Source organism: Cheilinus undulatus, linkage group 20 (assembly GCF_018320785.1).
Source record: "Cheilinus undulatus linkage group 20, ASM1832078v1, whole genome shotgun sequence".
Taxonomy (NCBI): Eukaryota; Metazoa; Chordata; class Actinopteri; order Labriformes; family Labridae; genus Cheilinus; species Cheilinus undulatus.
The window spans coordinates 32599476-32614006 of record NC_054884.1 but is presented as its reverse complement, the minus strand read 5'-3'; the positions used below and the strand labels follow the sequence as shown (position 1 = coordinate 32614006).

The window sequence follows — 14531 nt, the reverse complement described above, 5'->3', positions numbered from 1 at the left end:
CCAGTGTTACCTCATCTCTTTCATATGCATCCACATACCAGTGACTTGCAGGAGCTGGGGGATGAGCCTTAGTTTCTCAGCCTCTGTGCTTTTCAGAATACACCTCAGGCAGGGTAAATGTGGGACCTGATGAAGGCCTGTTAAAGATAAAGATCATTAAGATAATTCATAAAGATGATAGTTTCTCGCTTAAAATCAGCGCAAAGCTTGGTGATAGCACAAAAGCAAAAAATTCACCTAAACATTAGACAAATGCCTGAAACATGGTTTATGTTTTGAAAAAAGCACAGTTTGACAAACTTAAAAAGGTGATGGTTTGGGTAAAAAAAAAAAAAAAAGAAAAAAAAAACAATATTCATAACCAACGGGATGTCATTAATGTTATAACTGACATTTTTGGTAATAGCGTCTTTTGATTCAGTCTGTGTTAACTTGAGATTTGTTCGTAATCTGCATATCTGTCTGATAGTATATTCTTCTAAACTCACATCATATTTTGAGCAGTAGCTTGGTTATTACTATATCTTTTGTAAGTAATAAAGCGAAAACTTCAAATGTAAGACCAAAGTTTAAGTAGAGTTGGCTTTATATTTGATTTAGATGAACATGATAGGAACATGGCTTTTTGTACTTTTGGGATTTTTTTCAATCTAAAACACAACAACTCTATCTCAAACTGATGGGCCTGTTACTGAGTTTTTTTTTCTATTCCTGATTAAAGGCTGTGATTATGGCTTTGGGCTACGCCAAAGTCACAGGGTGTGAAATGTGTCACAGCAGACATTTAACACAGCTGAGGAATAAGTGATTGAGAAAATGAGTCGTGCAGAAAGGGAGGGAGATAAACAGAGTGAGCTTAATCAGAGAATGAAAGAAATGTTAAAAAATAAAAGAGGAGAGAAGTCAGAGTGGCTCCAGGCTGTCACCGTACATCAGCACATATGGGCCTCTCAGCAGCAGCTGCGAATGTCATGATCACACTTTAACCACGACCGCAAGCACAGCTGCTCATGGGAAAAGGGCATGTTGTTTTTCAAGCATCTTTTTTCCCTACTCCTCTTTGGAGCACGTAATCATCCTCAAGTGGCAGCAAATGATGCAACACAAGTCTACGTGCCATGTAGAATACTCTCTTGGTACAAATTACTTAAAGCTCTAGCTTGGCATCCAGTCTAAACATGACAAAATGAGCCCACATCTGCTGAACAACCCTGACGTGTGAGCCCACGTTATCTGACCAGTTACATTATGCTTCTGTTTTCATTTACCAGAGAAATATTCTATCAATGTGAAGGCTGTTATGTCACATTACTGCTCTGGGCTAAACTGAAACATCTGCATGCCAACATGTTCACAAAGATTACATTAACATACACAAAATGTTTCAGTTTTTGCCTTATATCCCCCCCAAAAAAATAAATACTACATAACTAAATGGTTTACATAAATGAATCTTTAAGTGTTATGGCTGTTAATGAATGCCAATGTTTTACAACTAAACGAGGCTGATTGTTGCAGCTTGCGCTGGTATATGCAAATATTTCTCAGGCTAATTACAGGGGCAGTCAACTGTTTTTCTGCAGTGGTATCAAAACATCATTATCTCTTCCATTGTTTTGATGGCCAATAGGAAGATGTATGCAAAGAACTCACTGTACAACTGGAAAACTACTGCAGTTAAGGTTTAAAAAATGTCAAACTGTTGAACCATTTGAATGTACCCATCTCCACAGACTTCTGGATCCAAATCAAAGACGGAAAAGAAGATTTTTCAAATGCCAAGAACACTGTCACTAAGTGATGCTGATGACAGTGACTTTGCTGTGATACAGCTCTGGCATCATGTCAGGGATGTTTGGGATACTGAAAATCTAATCAGCAATGCAGCAGATTCTTGGGACTCATTCTCAAAGTTGCGTAGGAAGAATGCAGCACCATGGGTCAATTCTCAGGGGAACAAAACATAGATGGGAAGACTTGTGTCTTTAAAATGAGTGTGGTTGAAGAGAAGCAACAGTATTTTGATCAAATGGAAAGTTCCATCTATATTTTTAAACAAAATTCAATTTAAGAGAAGAGGGGAACTCCAGTTTTTTCAATGTTATAAGTATTCAAGTGATGCACACAGTACTGTTTGTAGAATAGAAAAGGCCCTGGTTGAGTCATTTCCACTTTCCATCATGTTGACTTATAAAAGGACAGACCTTTTTTGAATGTAGTGAGTAATCTGTTTTAGGGAACAAAATTCAGCCTAGTGGCCAGGAGGACAAGAGGATAGCACTACTCATCCTCTTTATACAGCAGGTGTCTCAAATGGCATTTGGTATTGCTCCCTTCTTGTCAAATGCACCAATCTTGAAAATAAACAGATTTTCTGACCTGATTTATGTACATTATGATATACACATTAAGAAAATAACAAGGGAAAACAGAACAGCTGAGTGCTAAATTAAACTCTAAATATACATAAAAATCAAAAGATACGTGCTTCACGAAGCTGACTTTAAATCAAGATATGTGCAAATGAAAAAATGAAACTAACTTGAGATGTCAGCTCATCTTTTAACTCTAAAGGCATCCAAGTTGTAATATTTTAGTTGAAAAACTCTCTTCTGCCTTTTAGATTCACTTATGCTCTTCCTTGATGTCTTTTTTGTCAAACTCTTCACTTTGCAATATTTAACACATCCAAGTTTTCCTTAATTTAGAAATCTGACCATCTGTGAAGTATGTGAATGCATCTTCAGCACCTCTAGCTGTTCATCTCAATGACAAGCTGTTATTCTGTATTAGGACTATGAATTTGTTTCTATATTGAGGTGGAGAACATAAATGATGGACTGGAAAGCAAGCAGTGGAAATTCCAATGAACTCGGATTCAAAGTGAAACCAATTTCCACTGAGCTCTCTGGAAGGAAGACTTTTGGCTGAAGTGGTGGAAGAACACAAGGCTGAGGTTTGGCTTTAGAAAGTCTAATATTTTAAAATATGGATTGTGGTCGTCTTGGTATCATGATGGTCTGTTTACATTGAAATGGGCATCAAGTAAAAGCACCAGTAAAGGAAGTGACAAATTAGAGATGTCAGCATATTACTGACCACGTTGCACTGCTTTTCACCTGTAAATTATGACAAAGCAAAATAATATCTACATGGGAGGCCAGTGTGTGTCATATCTGATGCTAAATCCTCTTAATGCCTTAAATCCCCAATATTCTTCCAACATTTATAATCACAGGCATCACTTACTAAGGTCACAGCACAGTCAGGCTGAGATTAGACTAAAAGGACAGATATAAAGGAGCCCTACTGTTCTCAAGCTCAGAAATCAGGAGTCTTTGGAACCCAAACTTCTGTCTCTCAGTGCCCTAAGACATCTGTGCAGAACAGCTGCTCACCAAATTCAGATTTGGCTAAGATGGAGTATCTACCCATTTTTTAAGTACAAATACATGTCTTTTACAATCTTTTAAAACTCTAAAAGGAAAAAGTAATGCCAATACTGCAGCAACAGAAATAGACTACAGAATATACTGCATACTCTAATAAGGACACATATGAATACTAAGGCTTGGTAATGGTACTGATATCCATACCAATACTAGTATCGGTGCATCCCTACTGAACATGCAAACAAGACAGAAAAATGGAAAGAAAACTAAATGGATATGCTCATTCAAATTTGATGTCTTCCCTTAATGCCAGACTTGTCAGATATAAAAGATCATGACAATCAAAACCTAAATTTAATGGCTTTTAAGGCTTTTCAAGGATCCATAGGGACCACAGGGACCATAGGGAGAATATCAAAAAATCCAGGAGAGGAGATTGTCAGGAGCACTCTGCATGCAGAGAAATTGTATAATGTATTGCTGTATTGTGTATGTTCATGCCAGAGGAGTGTATTACAAAGCAAGCCTAACATGCCCAAGGTTTCTTTGTATAATCTGGATCAGCAAAGTCTGAAGCTCCTGTTTGAGATGTCTGGTATCATAAAGCTGGTTATGAACTTTCTCTGTTGACTTCTCTGGCTTCCTGCTTCAGGCTGAGCGCGCTCAAATAAGAGTGATGGTTTAGTGCATCACCTCATATCATTTCTTCTGCACCAAAAATAGCATCTCCTGTCAGATTAAAACAATGAGAAAAAATGACCTACTGTAAGTAATGCTAATGGGCAATCTGTGGTTACAAAAATGAATGTCCATGAAAACTTGAGCAGACTTCAGCTGAATTATAAAAGCAAGACCTACTGTATGTGGAAATCCAAATCCAGATCAAAAGAAGCATAAGAAACTCAAGATATAAAAACAAAATAGCCTTTGATTTTGCTCTAAAGGAGGAACAGGAGGGTGGACGGTGAAGGCCAACATGCTCACTGTGTTTCGTCAACAAACTGCATGTGTTGTGGATTCAGCTTATCGGGTTTTTAACAGTGTTGTGAAACTACAGCTAGTACTTCACAACCCATAGCTTTCCAACTGGACCATGTAACTTCTAAATAGAGACAAATCGACATATAGCAAGTCTCATTTAGCAGGATTAAATCTGAAGAGATCTAATGTATAATTACAGGATCTTTTTAAAGACAAGTCTTTAGCACATTACATGTTCTTCTTTTTGCCCAGCAAAAACTAAACAGACATAAAAGCCTGGAGCTTATTGCGTCACATTTCATTGTTTGAAAAGCTGCTTAGAGTCACAAAGTCATTACTTCAAGCTGTTTTTTAAATCCTGTGGTGTGGGAAAGACTACAACATCACTTATTACAGTCATCAACCAGTGACAAAAGGGCAAAATCTCCACAATAGGACACTACATAAACAGAGGAACTCACCCAATACTAAATCAGCAATCCATTAGATAGGTTTTACCCCAAGGAGAACTAAAAATACAGCATGGTCTACATGTTGCCTGACAGCAAAACACCTCCCCCGTGTTCCCCATTGTTGCTTTGTCATCTTAAGTTTCTCCTTCTGTTTGTTCTTCAAGGAGACCGTTGGTGTAACCAAACACAAAGAAAGAGGGGACTTGACCTTCAGTATCAACAGCTCAAGGGCAATATTAACAACAGCAGGGAAGACAGGCTTCAATTACAGAAAGCATTTCATCTGTTATGTAACACAACCTCTTAGACATATAATTAATCACACCTGCATTCCTCTTCATATCACTCAGCAAAGTTAAACAAGGAAGCAAAACAGTGTGTTAATACAAATAATTAAACAGGCATGACTTTCAGATGTTTAATTATGCCCACATGAGTTCAAACTGTATGCATGCACTCAGGTGTACTTCACATACAGAAGAAGAAGGACTTGTTGCTACTGGAAGCAATCCATCTGGGTGACCAAACAATGCTGGCACGGCCCCTTTCCAAGTGAAAACACTCCTTTGAAATGAATGGTGGTTAATTAATACAAGGGATGTGCCATATTATCGACACAATGACAGTACTGACAGATATGAACATTTCTGTCAATATTTACAACCAATATATCATCCGTAAACATTGGAAATGTGATGCAAGGTGGTTGTGTGGGGGGCCGTACACTCAAGGGGGGCTACCGTGAGCCCTGAGCATTTTAAATGAAGCCCTAAAACCATGACCAGGCTGCCTACTTCCCTAATCCTCAACTCCACTTGACTCAGTCTCTGTTGGTGTTTCATCAGTTGGACCTTGCTAACAAGTTAGCAGTGAAATTAGGGCTGGACAATATGGCCTAAAATTGATGTCCCGATATATTTTTGCTATATCCCGATACATGATATATATCGCAATATTTTGAAATGGCCTCTCGGCAGCTGTATAATGTTTAATTCAGCCCCAAATGACACTAGTTTGGTGATATAAATAGACTGTTCTATTGGATTTTTAATTAAATTGTTTGCAGAAAGTAAAAATCAATATAAAGTCAAATTTAGCAGTTTTATTTTGAAAAGGACTTCATTCAATCTTTTTCTAATAAATCAAAAATACATAAATCATGAAATACTGTCTTTTACAGTGTATGGAAAGTCCTGAAATGTTTTCTCTGTTATGTTTACTATTGCTGACTATAAAATGATTATTTTCCTCATTAAGGGTGAAGCAAACCTACACAAAACTCACCAATCCTGCTTGCAGTATATGGCCAAAATCTTGCAGTCTAGTCCGCCATTCAGGCTCACAGCTGTGATTATATTAGTCCATTATCTGTGCTGATGAACGCTAGACCAGTTTCTGACAAGTTCATAACATGAGAGTGTCTTTAGACCCTATTCAAGAAACTGTCCTGTGTGATCATGAGGGAAAAATCTTGCCTGGAGGCAGGAACATTTTAACTACTTGTTGTCGGTATTTTGAACTGTGAGGCTGAGATAAGGCTCTGTGGTTGTGGAGAAGTGGATCACATTTGTCCGTTGCTGGGCTGTCTTCTCTCTGACCTGTACGACTCTGGCAGGGAGTTTTCAGCAAAATGCTCGCACCCAGGCAAATCTCGTATTCTGGGTTATGCGTCTTTTCAACAACACTGGGCTCATGTCTTTAGCGACGTGTTGTGATACTGCCACCATTGTCTCGGAGTCATCTTGCGGCGTATTTTAATGAATGCTTGCTTCTCACCACTGATGTGTATGTGCAGACGAGTTTTCTGGATTGGTGGAGGAGAGAGAGTGAGCTCGCTGCTGTGAGAGATATGTTCAGGGACAATGGGAGAAGTGAAACTCCAGTGAGAAAAGCACACTGACGGTTCAAAACTTCCACATAATTTATACTCGGATATTCGCAATATAGTCGTTTTATACATCGTGGGTGGCAAAAGCCGGGATACATCGAGTATACTCGATATATATCGCCCAGCCCTAAGTGAAATATTGACAACTTAACAGCTCTGTAAATTTCTGGGTTACTTGAAACTTTACTTTTCACAAATATGATGTATGCTACCCCTCTAGCCTGTGGTGATACCTATGGGCAGGTAACAACGTGACTGCTGCTATGCTACAACACTTATGCTGGTTGACTTCAGGTCAAAGCCTGGCACTGAAGCTGTGAAGAAAGGGCACAACACCTTGGCCACTTTGAGGGCCATTGGTGTATAAATGCAGGATTACACAGATTCCTAATCACATTGTCTTGCTGTGTCAGCCTGACTTCAAAATTCTGAGTCAGTATGATTTCAGTGACTAGTATGACTAACATGTTTGCATGCATTTTAAAGTCTAGCTAGGCTAATGCAACAAATTGACCATTTCTAACTGCAAGTAAACGCACTGACATCAGATAGCCTATTCTAATTGACCTATGGCTAAGTCCCGCCCTCAAACGCGATGAGCCAATCACAGTGCGTATACCACTCCAGTACACTCGGACATCGGCTGCCTGGATGTCCATTGAAATGAATGGAAGAAAGTCAGTTTTCGTCCGCTTTTATGAGTTTTTTTTGAGATTTTAAGTTTGAAAATGGTCAAACAGTGTTCATAGGGTACATGCGACTCCAACACAAGGTATCCTGAGAGGCTGGGCAATGGAGTGTATTTTTTACCCTTTCCTAAGCCACATCTAAATCAAGAAAAGTGTCTTCTTTGGATAAAAGTTTTGCAGTAGACCACAACATCAGCTCAACGTGGATAAAATTAACAATATCTGTTCTAAGGTAAGCCAACATCGTATTTGAGGCAACATATAGTCACTTTGCTGGAAAGGAATATAAAGTTATCTTTAACACCTCTAACTTTAGCCAAAGTTGGCCTAATGTTAGCTCCTAGCTGTGTTGTTCGTTGTGTCACCTTGTTTGTTGGGAGATCGTTGGCATTTTTTGTTCTAGTTTTTATTCTTTGGTGATTGTACATCATTCTTAGCTGTTGTCCAAAGTGCTCTAGTTAAACTAATGTCAACTTCTGGAGCTTAGCTTCGTTAATAGCTCTGTAATAGCGGAGATAACAAAGGTTGGCAAACGTTATGCTGAATGATTCAGTGTAAATACTGTAGCACAAAACTACCGGAGAGACACTCTTGGTAAAGATGGTAAAAAGGCCCTTATATTCTTTGTCATATTATGGGCCAAAAACCTTAACTTCAGTGGCACTTTGATTCTGATCCTCTATCTTATGGTCTGAGATTGTGATGGCAACGAGATGTGGTTTATCACTTTTGCACTGGGACCCGTAAATTTGGGCTTGTAACTGAAGCTTTTTATCAACCTTTTCGACAATAAAATGATTAATATATCCCTCCAATGCGTAGTTTAGACCCTTCTGGTGACTTCTAGATGATATGTGATCTTTCTGTCTCCAAAAATCATCAATGGCCTCCAGTGAAATGTCTCCGACTGTGACAACTGCAATAGCGTCTGTCAGTGAATGTTCATTGTTTGTCCAAGTGAGTGGAGGGGGCGTGGCTTAGCCATAGGTCAATTCCCTTTATACAAATTTGTTATTCTTTCACAGCTAATGGTTATTTGTGCTGCCTGCATAAACCTAAAGTCTGTATATACCTCAAAGACTTGCTCTGCTATTAGTTAGCCTTTATTTGACAACTCTTAAAGAAATTATCACATGGAAAAAGTCCTTCCTCTTAGAACCCTTTGATGATAAAGCTTTTACCTCAAGTCCAGGGGAGTATGTACATATTTGACATCATGAATAAGAGGCCAAGAGAGGGAGCGGTCCAGAGATACCATCTCAGGCCTGCCAACTCAAACAAAACAGAGGTTCAGAAAAACAAGGCAGAAAGCAGTCTACAATGCTGACAAAGGAACGCAAAACAGGCTAGAGAAAGAGGGCTTGACATCCGTATTAAAGGATTTTTTGAATACAGAAACATCTTGGTTCTTCTTATTTTTCAATTTTGCATTAACTTGTCACAGCTACAGTTACATTATAGTCAATGGAGATTGATCACCATGAGATTGCAATGAAGGTAAGTCAAGTCTGAAGTGAAAAAGTATACACTGCTGAGTAGCAATTTCTCAATACCATAACAGTTAACTCATATTAGACAAAGCTTTGGTTCTTCACAAGTTTGCATCTAGCTCTTGATTTGCTATGGAGGTATTAAGTAAAAAGGTGTACTTGTCAAATGGCTAAAGGTTAAAAAGCCATTTAATTGCCCTCAAACTATGGTACTTTAAAAAGAATATAATTTCAGGCCACTACCAAAAACCAGATATGATTTCAGCAACATTATTGAAACTTTAAATTACATCATCCTAGGATCTGTTGAAAACCTTATTTTGAAAAGAAAAACACACCACTCTGTGCTCATTAACATGAATATATTCAACAATAAATCCAAAAAAGGACATATCCCAAAAGCTGGTTCATAACTAAACTCAGAAGAGAAAAAAGCACCCACCCTCGTTCATAAACATGCAGAGTTATAAATATTCCTGTCATGTAAAAGTCCAACCATGAACACTCTGTAGTCTCTACACGGCTGCTAACATCCTGATATGCTGACAAGGCACTTCCTCTCAAGGAATCTTGCCATGTGCTAATAAAATCACTTGAGAAATTATCAATGCAAAGAAAGTGAGGCCTACCACTGTGAAGGCAAACAGGCCGCCCTTTGCAAGCTTGCTGAGGTAGGCGTTTGACCTCTGGGTGTGTTTACAGGCAGTTGGGATTTGAATAGGACATCTCACAGGGTTAAAGTGTGTACAACAGAGGCTCAGAGAGCTGCTCTGCTGTTTGGTTTCTTTGCTCTTCTTTGTCATGTTATCGTCTTCCAAGTCTATGGGCTTTGTTTACAGAAGAGGCAGTCGCATATAAAAATAGACAAGGTGCTTTCTTTAACTCCATCTGCTAAAAGAGGACATTTGGGATTTCTTTTCTTTTATAACCCCAATTCCAAAAAAGTTGGGGCTTGGGGAAAATGTAAAAAAGAAAGCAATGATTTGTAAATCTCATAAATCCATACTTTATTCCCATTAGAACATAAACAACATATCAGATGTTGAAACTGAGACATTTTACCATTTCATGTAAAATATTAGCTCATTTTGAATTTGATGGCAGCAACATATGCGAAAATAAGCTGGGACAGGGCCATGTTTCTTTTAATAACAGTCTGTAAAGTGAGGTGACCAGTTGCTACTGTTTTGGGAGAGGAATGTTGTCCCACTCTTGTCTGACATGGGATTCGAGGTACTCAACAGTCATGGATCTTCTTTGCCAGATTTTATGTTTGATTCATTACCAAATGTTTTCTGCTGGTGAAAGGTCTGGACTGCAGACAGACCAGTTCAGAACCTGGACTTTTCTACTGCAAAGCCATGCCGTTGCGATGGATGTGTATGTGGTTTAGCAGTGCCTTGCTAAAATATGCAAGGCCTTCCCTGAAAGAGCCGTTGTCTGGATGGGAGCATATGTATATCTAAAACCTCTGTGTACTTTTTAAGCACCAGATGTGTAAACTGCCCACGCCATAGGCACTAGTGAAACCCCATACCATTGCAGATGCAGGCTTTGAACGGTGCGCTGATAACAAGCTGGATGGTCTCTTTCCTCTTCAGTCTGCAGGACACAGCATCCGTGGTTTCCAAAAACAAATTCAAGTTTGATTCATCTGACAATTGGACAGTTTTCCATTTTGCCTCAGTCCATTTTAAATGAGCTTTGGCCCAGAGAATACGGCAGCATTTCTGGATTGTATTCAGGTATGGCTTCTTTTTTGCATGATACAGCTTTAACTTTCATTTGTAGATGGCAAAGCGAACCATGTTGACAGACAATGATTTCTGAAAGTCCTCCTATGAGCCTATGCAGTGATTTCCAGTACAGAACCATGCCTGTTTTTGATACGGTGCCACCTGAGAACCCGAAGATCATGAGCGTCTAGTATGGAGCTTCGGTGTTGTTCCTTGCACACAGAGTTTTCTACAGATTTTCTGAATGTTTTGATGATACTATGTACCACAGATGATGGGATATTCAAAGTCCTCAGAATTTAACATTGTAGAACATTTCTCTGAAATTGTTGCTCAATTTTGAGAAACAGTTTTCTGCAGATTGGTGGATCTCTACCAATCTTAACTGCTGAGAGCCTCATCCTCTCTAAAATGCTCCTTTTATACCAAGTCATGTTACTGAGCTGCCAGTTAACCTAATTAGTCCCAAAATGTTCCTCAAGTTTTTGTCTTTTTTTGCAAATCATTCTGTTTTATTTACATTTTACACAGTGCCCCAACTTTTTGGTAATTGGGGCTGTAAAACAAACAACTGAGTTACCATGCTCATATGCACCATAAATCCCCCTTACTTCTGCTCTTGTTCCTCCTGGTCTAAAAAGAAAAACTGCAGGATTCTGGTCTCACGGTGCACCTGGCAATGTAATAATGCCTTAAAATGTGCCTCTGTGTCTGGCCAAAAGTGGCTTCAGACAGCATTAGAGGGGGAATGCAATTCATTTTAAGAATTCACATATGTTACCGCAGCACCCCAAGGCATGTCATACATTGTACTCATGAGCATGAACCACTTTTTCTTACATACAAGCTGTAAGATTAATCACGGGTTGTTTTTGCTGTCACTTTGATATATAGCATGCTCATGTCCCTTCAAACAATAGAGGTTGTACTTCACAGTTTTTGTGAATTCTTGGGCCGAGAAAGATGTTTGAATTCTGATTATTTGGCAGAGCGGAAAGTCAAGCTATGTTTTACTTTGATATGGTAAAGTGGGTGAAGCAGGGGGGTGTTTTGCAGTAAAACAAACAACACAATAGGGCCCTTGAAATAGGTAATATCTCAATACAGCAATTTTGTGAAAGACAGAGAGACAATCACCAGTGATAAATCACAATTTCTAACTAAGTGAATGCTAAGAAATGTCCCTAAAGAGAGTGAAGTTCAGTACTGGTGGATCTATATGCTTAAATTTGGTGTCAGCTCTTATCATGCTTTTTCCTTCAACTTCTTTTCAGATCTGTCCTGGGTCAAAGTGGTAGGAAAATATGTTTAGAGTTCCATTTTTATGTATTAAAATATGAATATTATGAACCAGTGATATACAGGTGTATCTGAAAGAATAAGAATTTAAAATTTAATCAATTCTAGCTCAATCTCATACAAAGTGAAACATTTCATTTTTTGTTAATATTGACAATTACAGCTTACAGCTCACACAAATAAAAAATGATTAGCATATTGTGGAACAGCCCAATTTTCAAAGGTTTCCTGAGCCTTCATTCTCTCATTCAGTACAAACAACTGCAATCATGGGGAAGACTTCTGATATCACTTGACTTGTGAGTAAGCCACAAAAGGTCATCGCTGAAAGGTTAGGCTGTTCTCAGAGGCTGTTATCAAAGCAGATTCAAGAACTTAAGGGAGCTTCACAAGGAGTGAACTAAGGCTGGAGCTAGTGGAGCAAGAGCTACCACACAGATACTGGTCCAGGAAATGGGCTACAAGTGTTGTGTCCTTAGTGTTAAGCCACTCTTGAACCAAAGACATTATAAACTTCTATCCTGGAGAAGAAGAACTGGACCGTTGCTCAGTACTATTTTCAGAAAAAAAGAAAATTTTGAATTTCATTTGGAAATCACGGTCCATGAGTCTGGAGAAGATCAGAGAGGCACAGAATCCAAGGTGCTTGAAGTCCAGTGTTTTCAGTTTCCACAGCCAATGATGGTTTAGGGTGCCATGTCATCTGCTGCTGTTGGTCCACTGTGTCCACAGCCAGCTACCAGGAGATTTTAGAGCTTTTTATGCCTCCAACTGCTGAGAAGCTTTATGGAGATACAGATTTTCTTTTCTAGCACTGAGAAGCCAAAACTACCAGAAACTGGTTTGCTGACAACATTGTTACTGTGTTTGATTGCCCAGCCAACTTGCCTAACCTGAACCCCACAGAGAATCTCTGGGGAAATGTCAAGAGAAAGACGAGAGACACCAGACTCAACTGTACAGTCGAGGGGAAGTCTGCTCTCAGAGCAACCTGGGTTCATAACACCTCAGCAGTGCCATGGACTGATTGGCCAGTAGTTCAGAATGATGCTGAAAGTTAAAACTGCCATTCAAAGCTCTAAAACAGAGCAGAACAAGAACGTGAAATGACTAAAAACAACAAACTTCTCACAGAGTCCCAAATACTTACAACACATTCCAAGCCTCTGTCTCTAAGACGATAAGATAACAGCAATAGGATTTGTTTAAAGGGGGCGGAAGGTGGGTCCCTGATAAGGAAATTGCTTATTTATGATGTGGAGCAGAGCTGAGGTCCGAGCAGGAAATGAGTCTGGCTATAGTTTCTGTAGGAGGTACTTCGTTATGTCTGGACCAACTCAACCTGCTACATCTGATAAACACGCTCGATAAAGAATAATCAATAAAGAATTAAACTGCGTAAAGGCGGATTTTTTAAATTACTGATGGATTTTCAACGGGAAGAGTACGCAGGATAATTTCCTCGTGCGTGTGCCTTTGCTTGCTAACCAATGGATGAAGTAATTAATTTAACCGTCACACACCTGAACAGATGGACAAAGTTGATTCTTCTCTCCTTACTTTGAAGTATTCATAAACCAACAGAACATGCATGGACTTCAAAAGCTAAAATTTGTATAAAACTTCATATTATACATTACTTCTGTATAATAGTTACAGTAAGAATCACTTACCGTTGGAGTGGACAGCCACGGGACAGCCGCTCGGTCCTGTTGACAAAACCTAAAAGCGACGGAGTTTTGTCCGTAGTAAGTCGTTTTATCCGAAATTTGGCTACATTACAAAGTCTATCTTGGCAAACTACATGCTTAAAGTCATCCTGTCGCTTCTTTGCATCTCAACCAGCCGTGGAAAGCGTGTTTGTTGTTGTGCGGGGAGCTGAACAGGCGGTGCTCGTGTTTAGAGAGCTGAGGTAAGCTAGCTGGAAAGTAACGGCTGCATCCGGTTATGACTATCAAAATAAGATACAATACAAAAGTCACCACTGTGGCCTCTCGAAAGACAATAAATTGTTTATTTTAGAAAAATCAGAGTCAGAGTAACTTTTTGGCTGGTAAGAAACGATATAAGTTTTCATTGAGTCCAAAAATGTTACAAGATTTGGAAAATATGTCTGTCCAGTGACATTTCAGACAGGGCATGGTTATGGATATATGGTTTTGTGTGGATATATTTTTTCGAGATCTAGCAAAATATTTCCAGATCTTTTTTTCCATTATAATCTTTATTTTCCCTTCAATGTCCCCTCTGAGGCTCTGTAGTTTTAAAAATCAGTAAGGCAAAGTTAAATTTGCTTGTCACAAGATCCGGGGAACATTTATATGGAACATTTTTAAAATGTTACCCCGAGAAAGATTTTTGGTCATGGAGTCCTTATTGGTATAAAGATCCTGGTGTATCCCGTAGCTTGGTTTAAAACTAACCATCCAGTAACTTATCCTATCATCCATATCATTTTTTTACAGCATCTTTTGCATTATTAACCACTTCACCATTGTCTAAAATTTAATATATTAATTTGTCATATTGTTAAATATTGTGCTCTGTCCCATCTTATTGTATTATACTGCATTTATCTGATCATATTGTATCTTATTTTATCAT

The 14531-nt window shown here is 38.8% G+C and overlaps 1 protein-coding gene across 6 annotated transcripts in view; it reads right to left on the bottom strand.

Annotated features, from left to right (window-relative positions):
• Window positions 1-13831, bottom strand: part of LOC121528172 (leucine zipper putative tumor suppressor 2 homolog) — a 51799-nt gene extending 37968 nt beyond the window's left edge. For 3 of the 6 annotated variants that reach the window (XM_041815432.1, XM_041815442.1, XM_041815439.1), the window contains exons 1-2: window positions 13601-13831; window positions 39-137 (exon numbers count right to left, since the gene is read on the bottom strand). The gene's annotated coding sequence lies outside the window, so the exon portion shown is untranslated. Of the gene's footprint in view, window positions 1-38; window positions 138-5301; window positions 5390-8583; window positions 8668-13600 lie in introns of all 6 variants that reach the window. The other 3 variants (XM_041815434.1, XM_041815436.1, XM_041815435.1) reach the window with 3 other exon arrangements.
• Window positions 13832-14531: the final 700 nt, after the last annotated feature.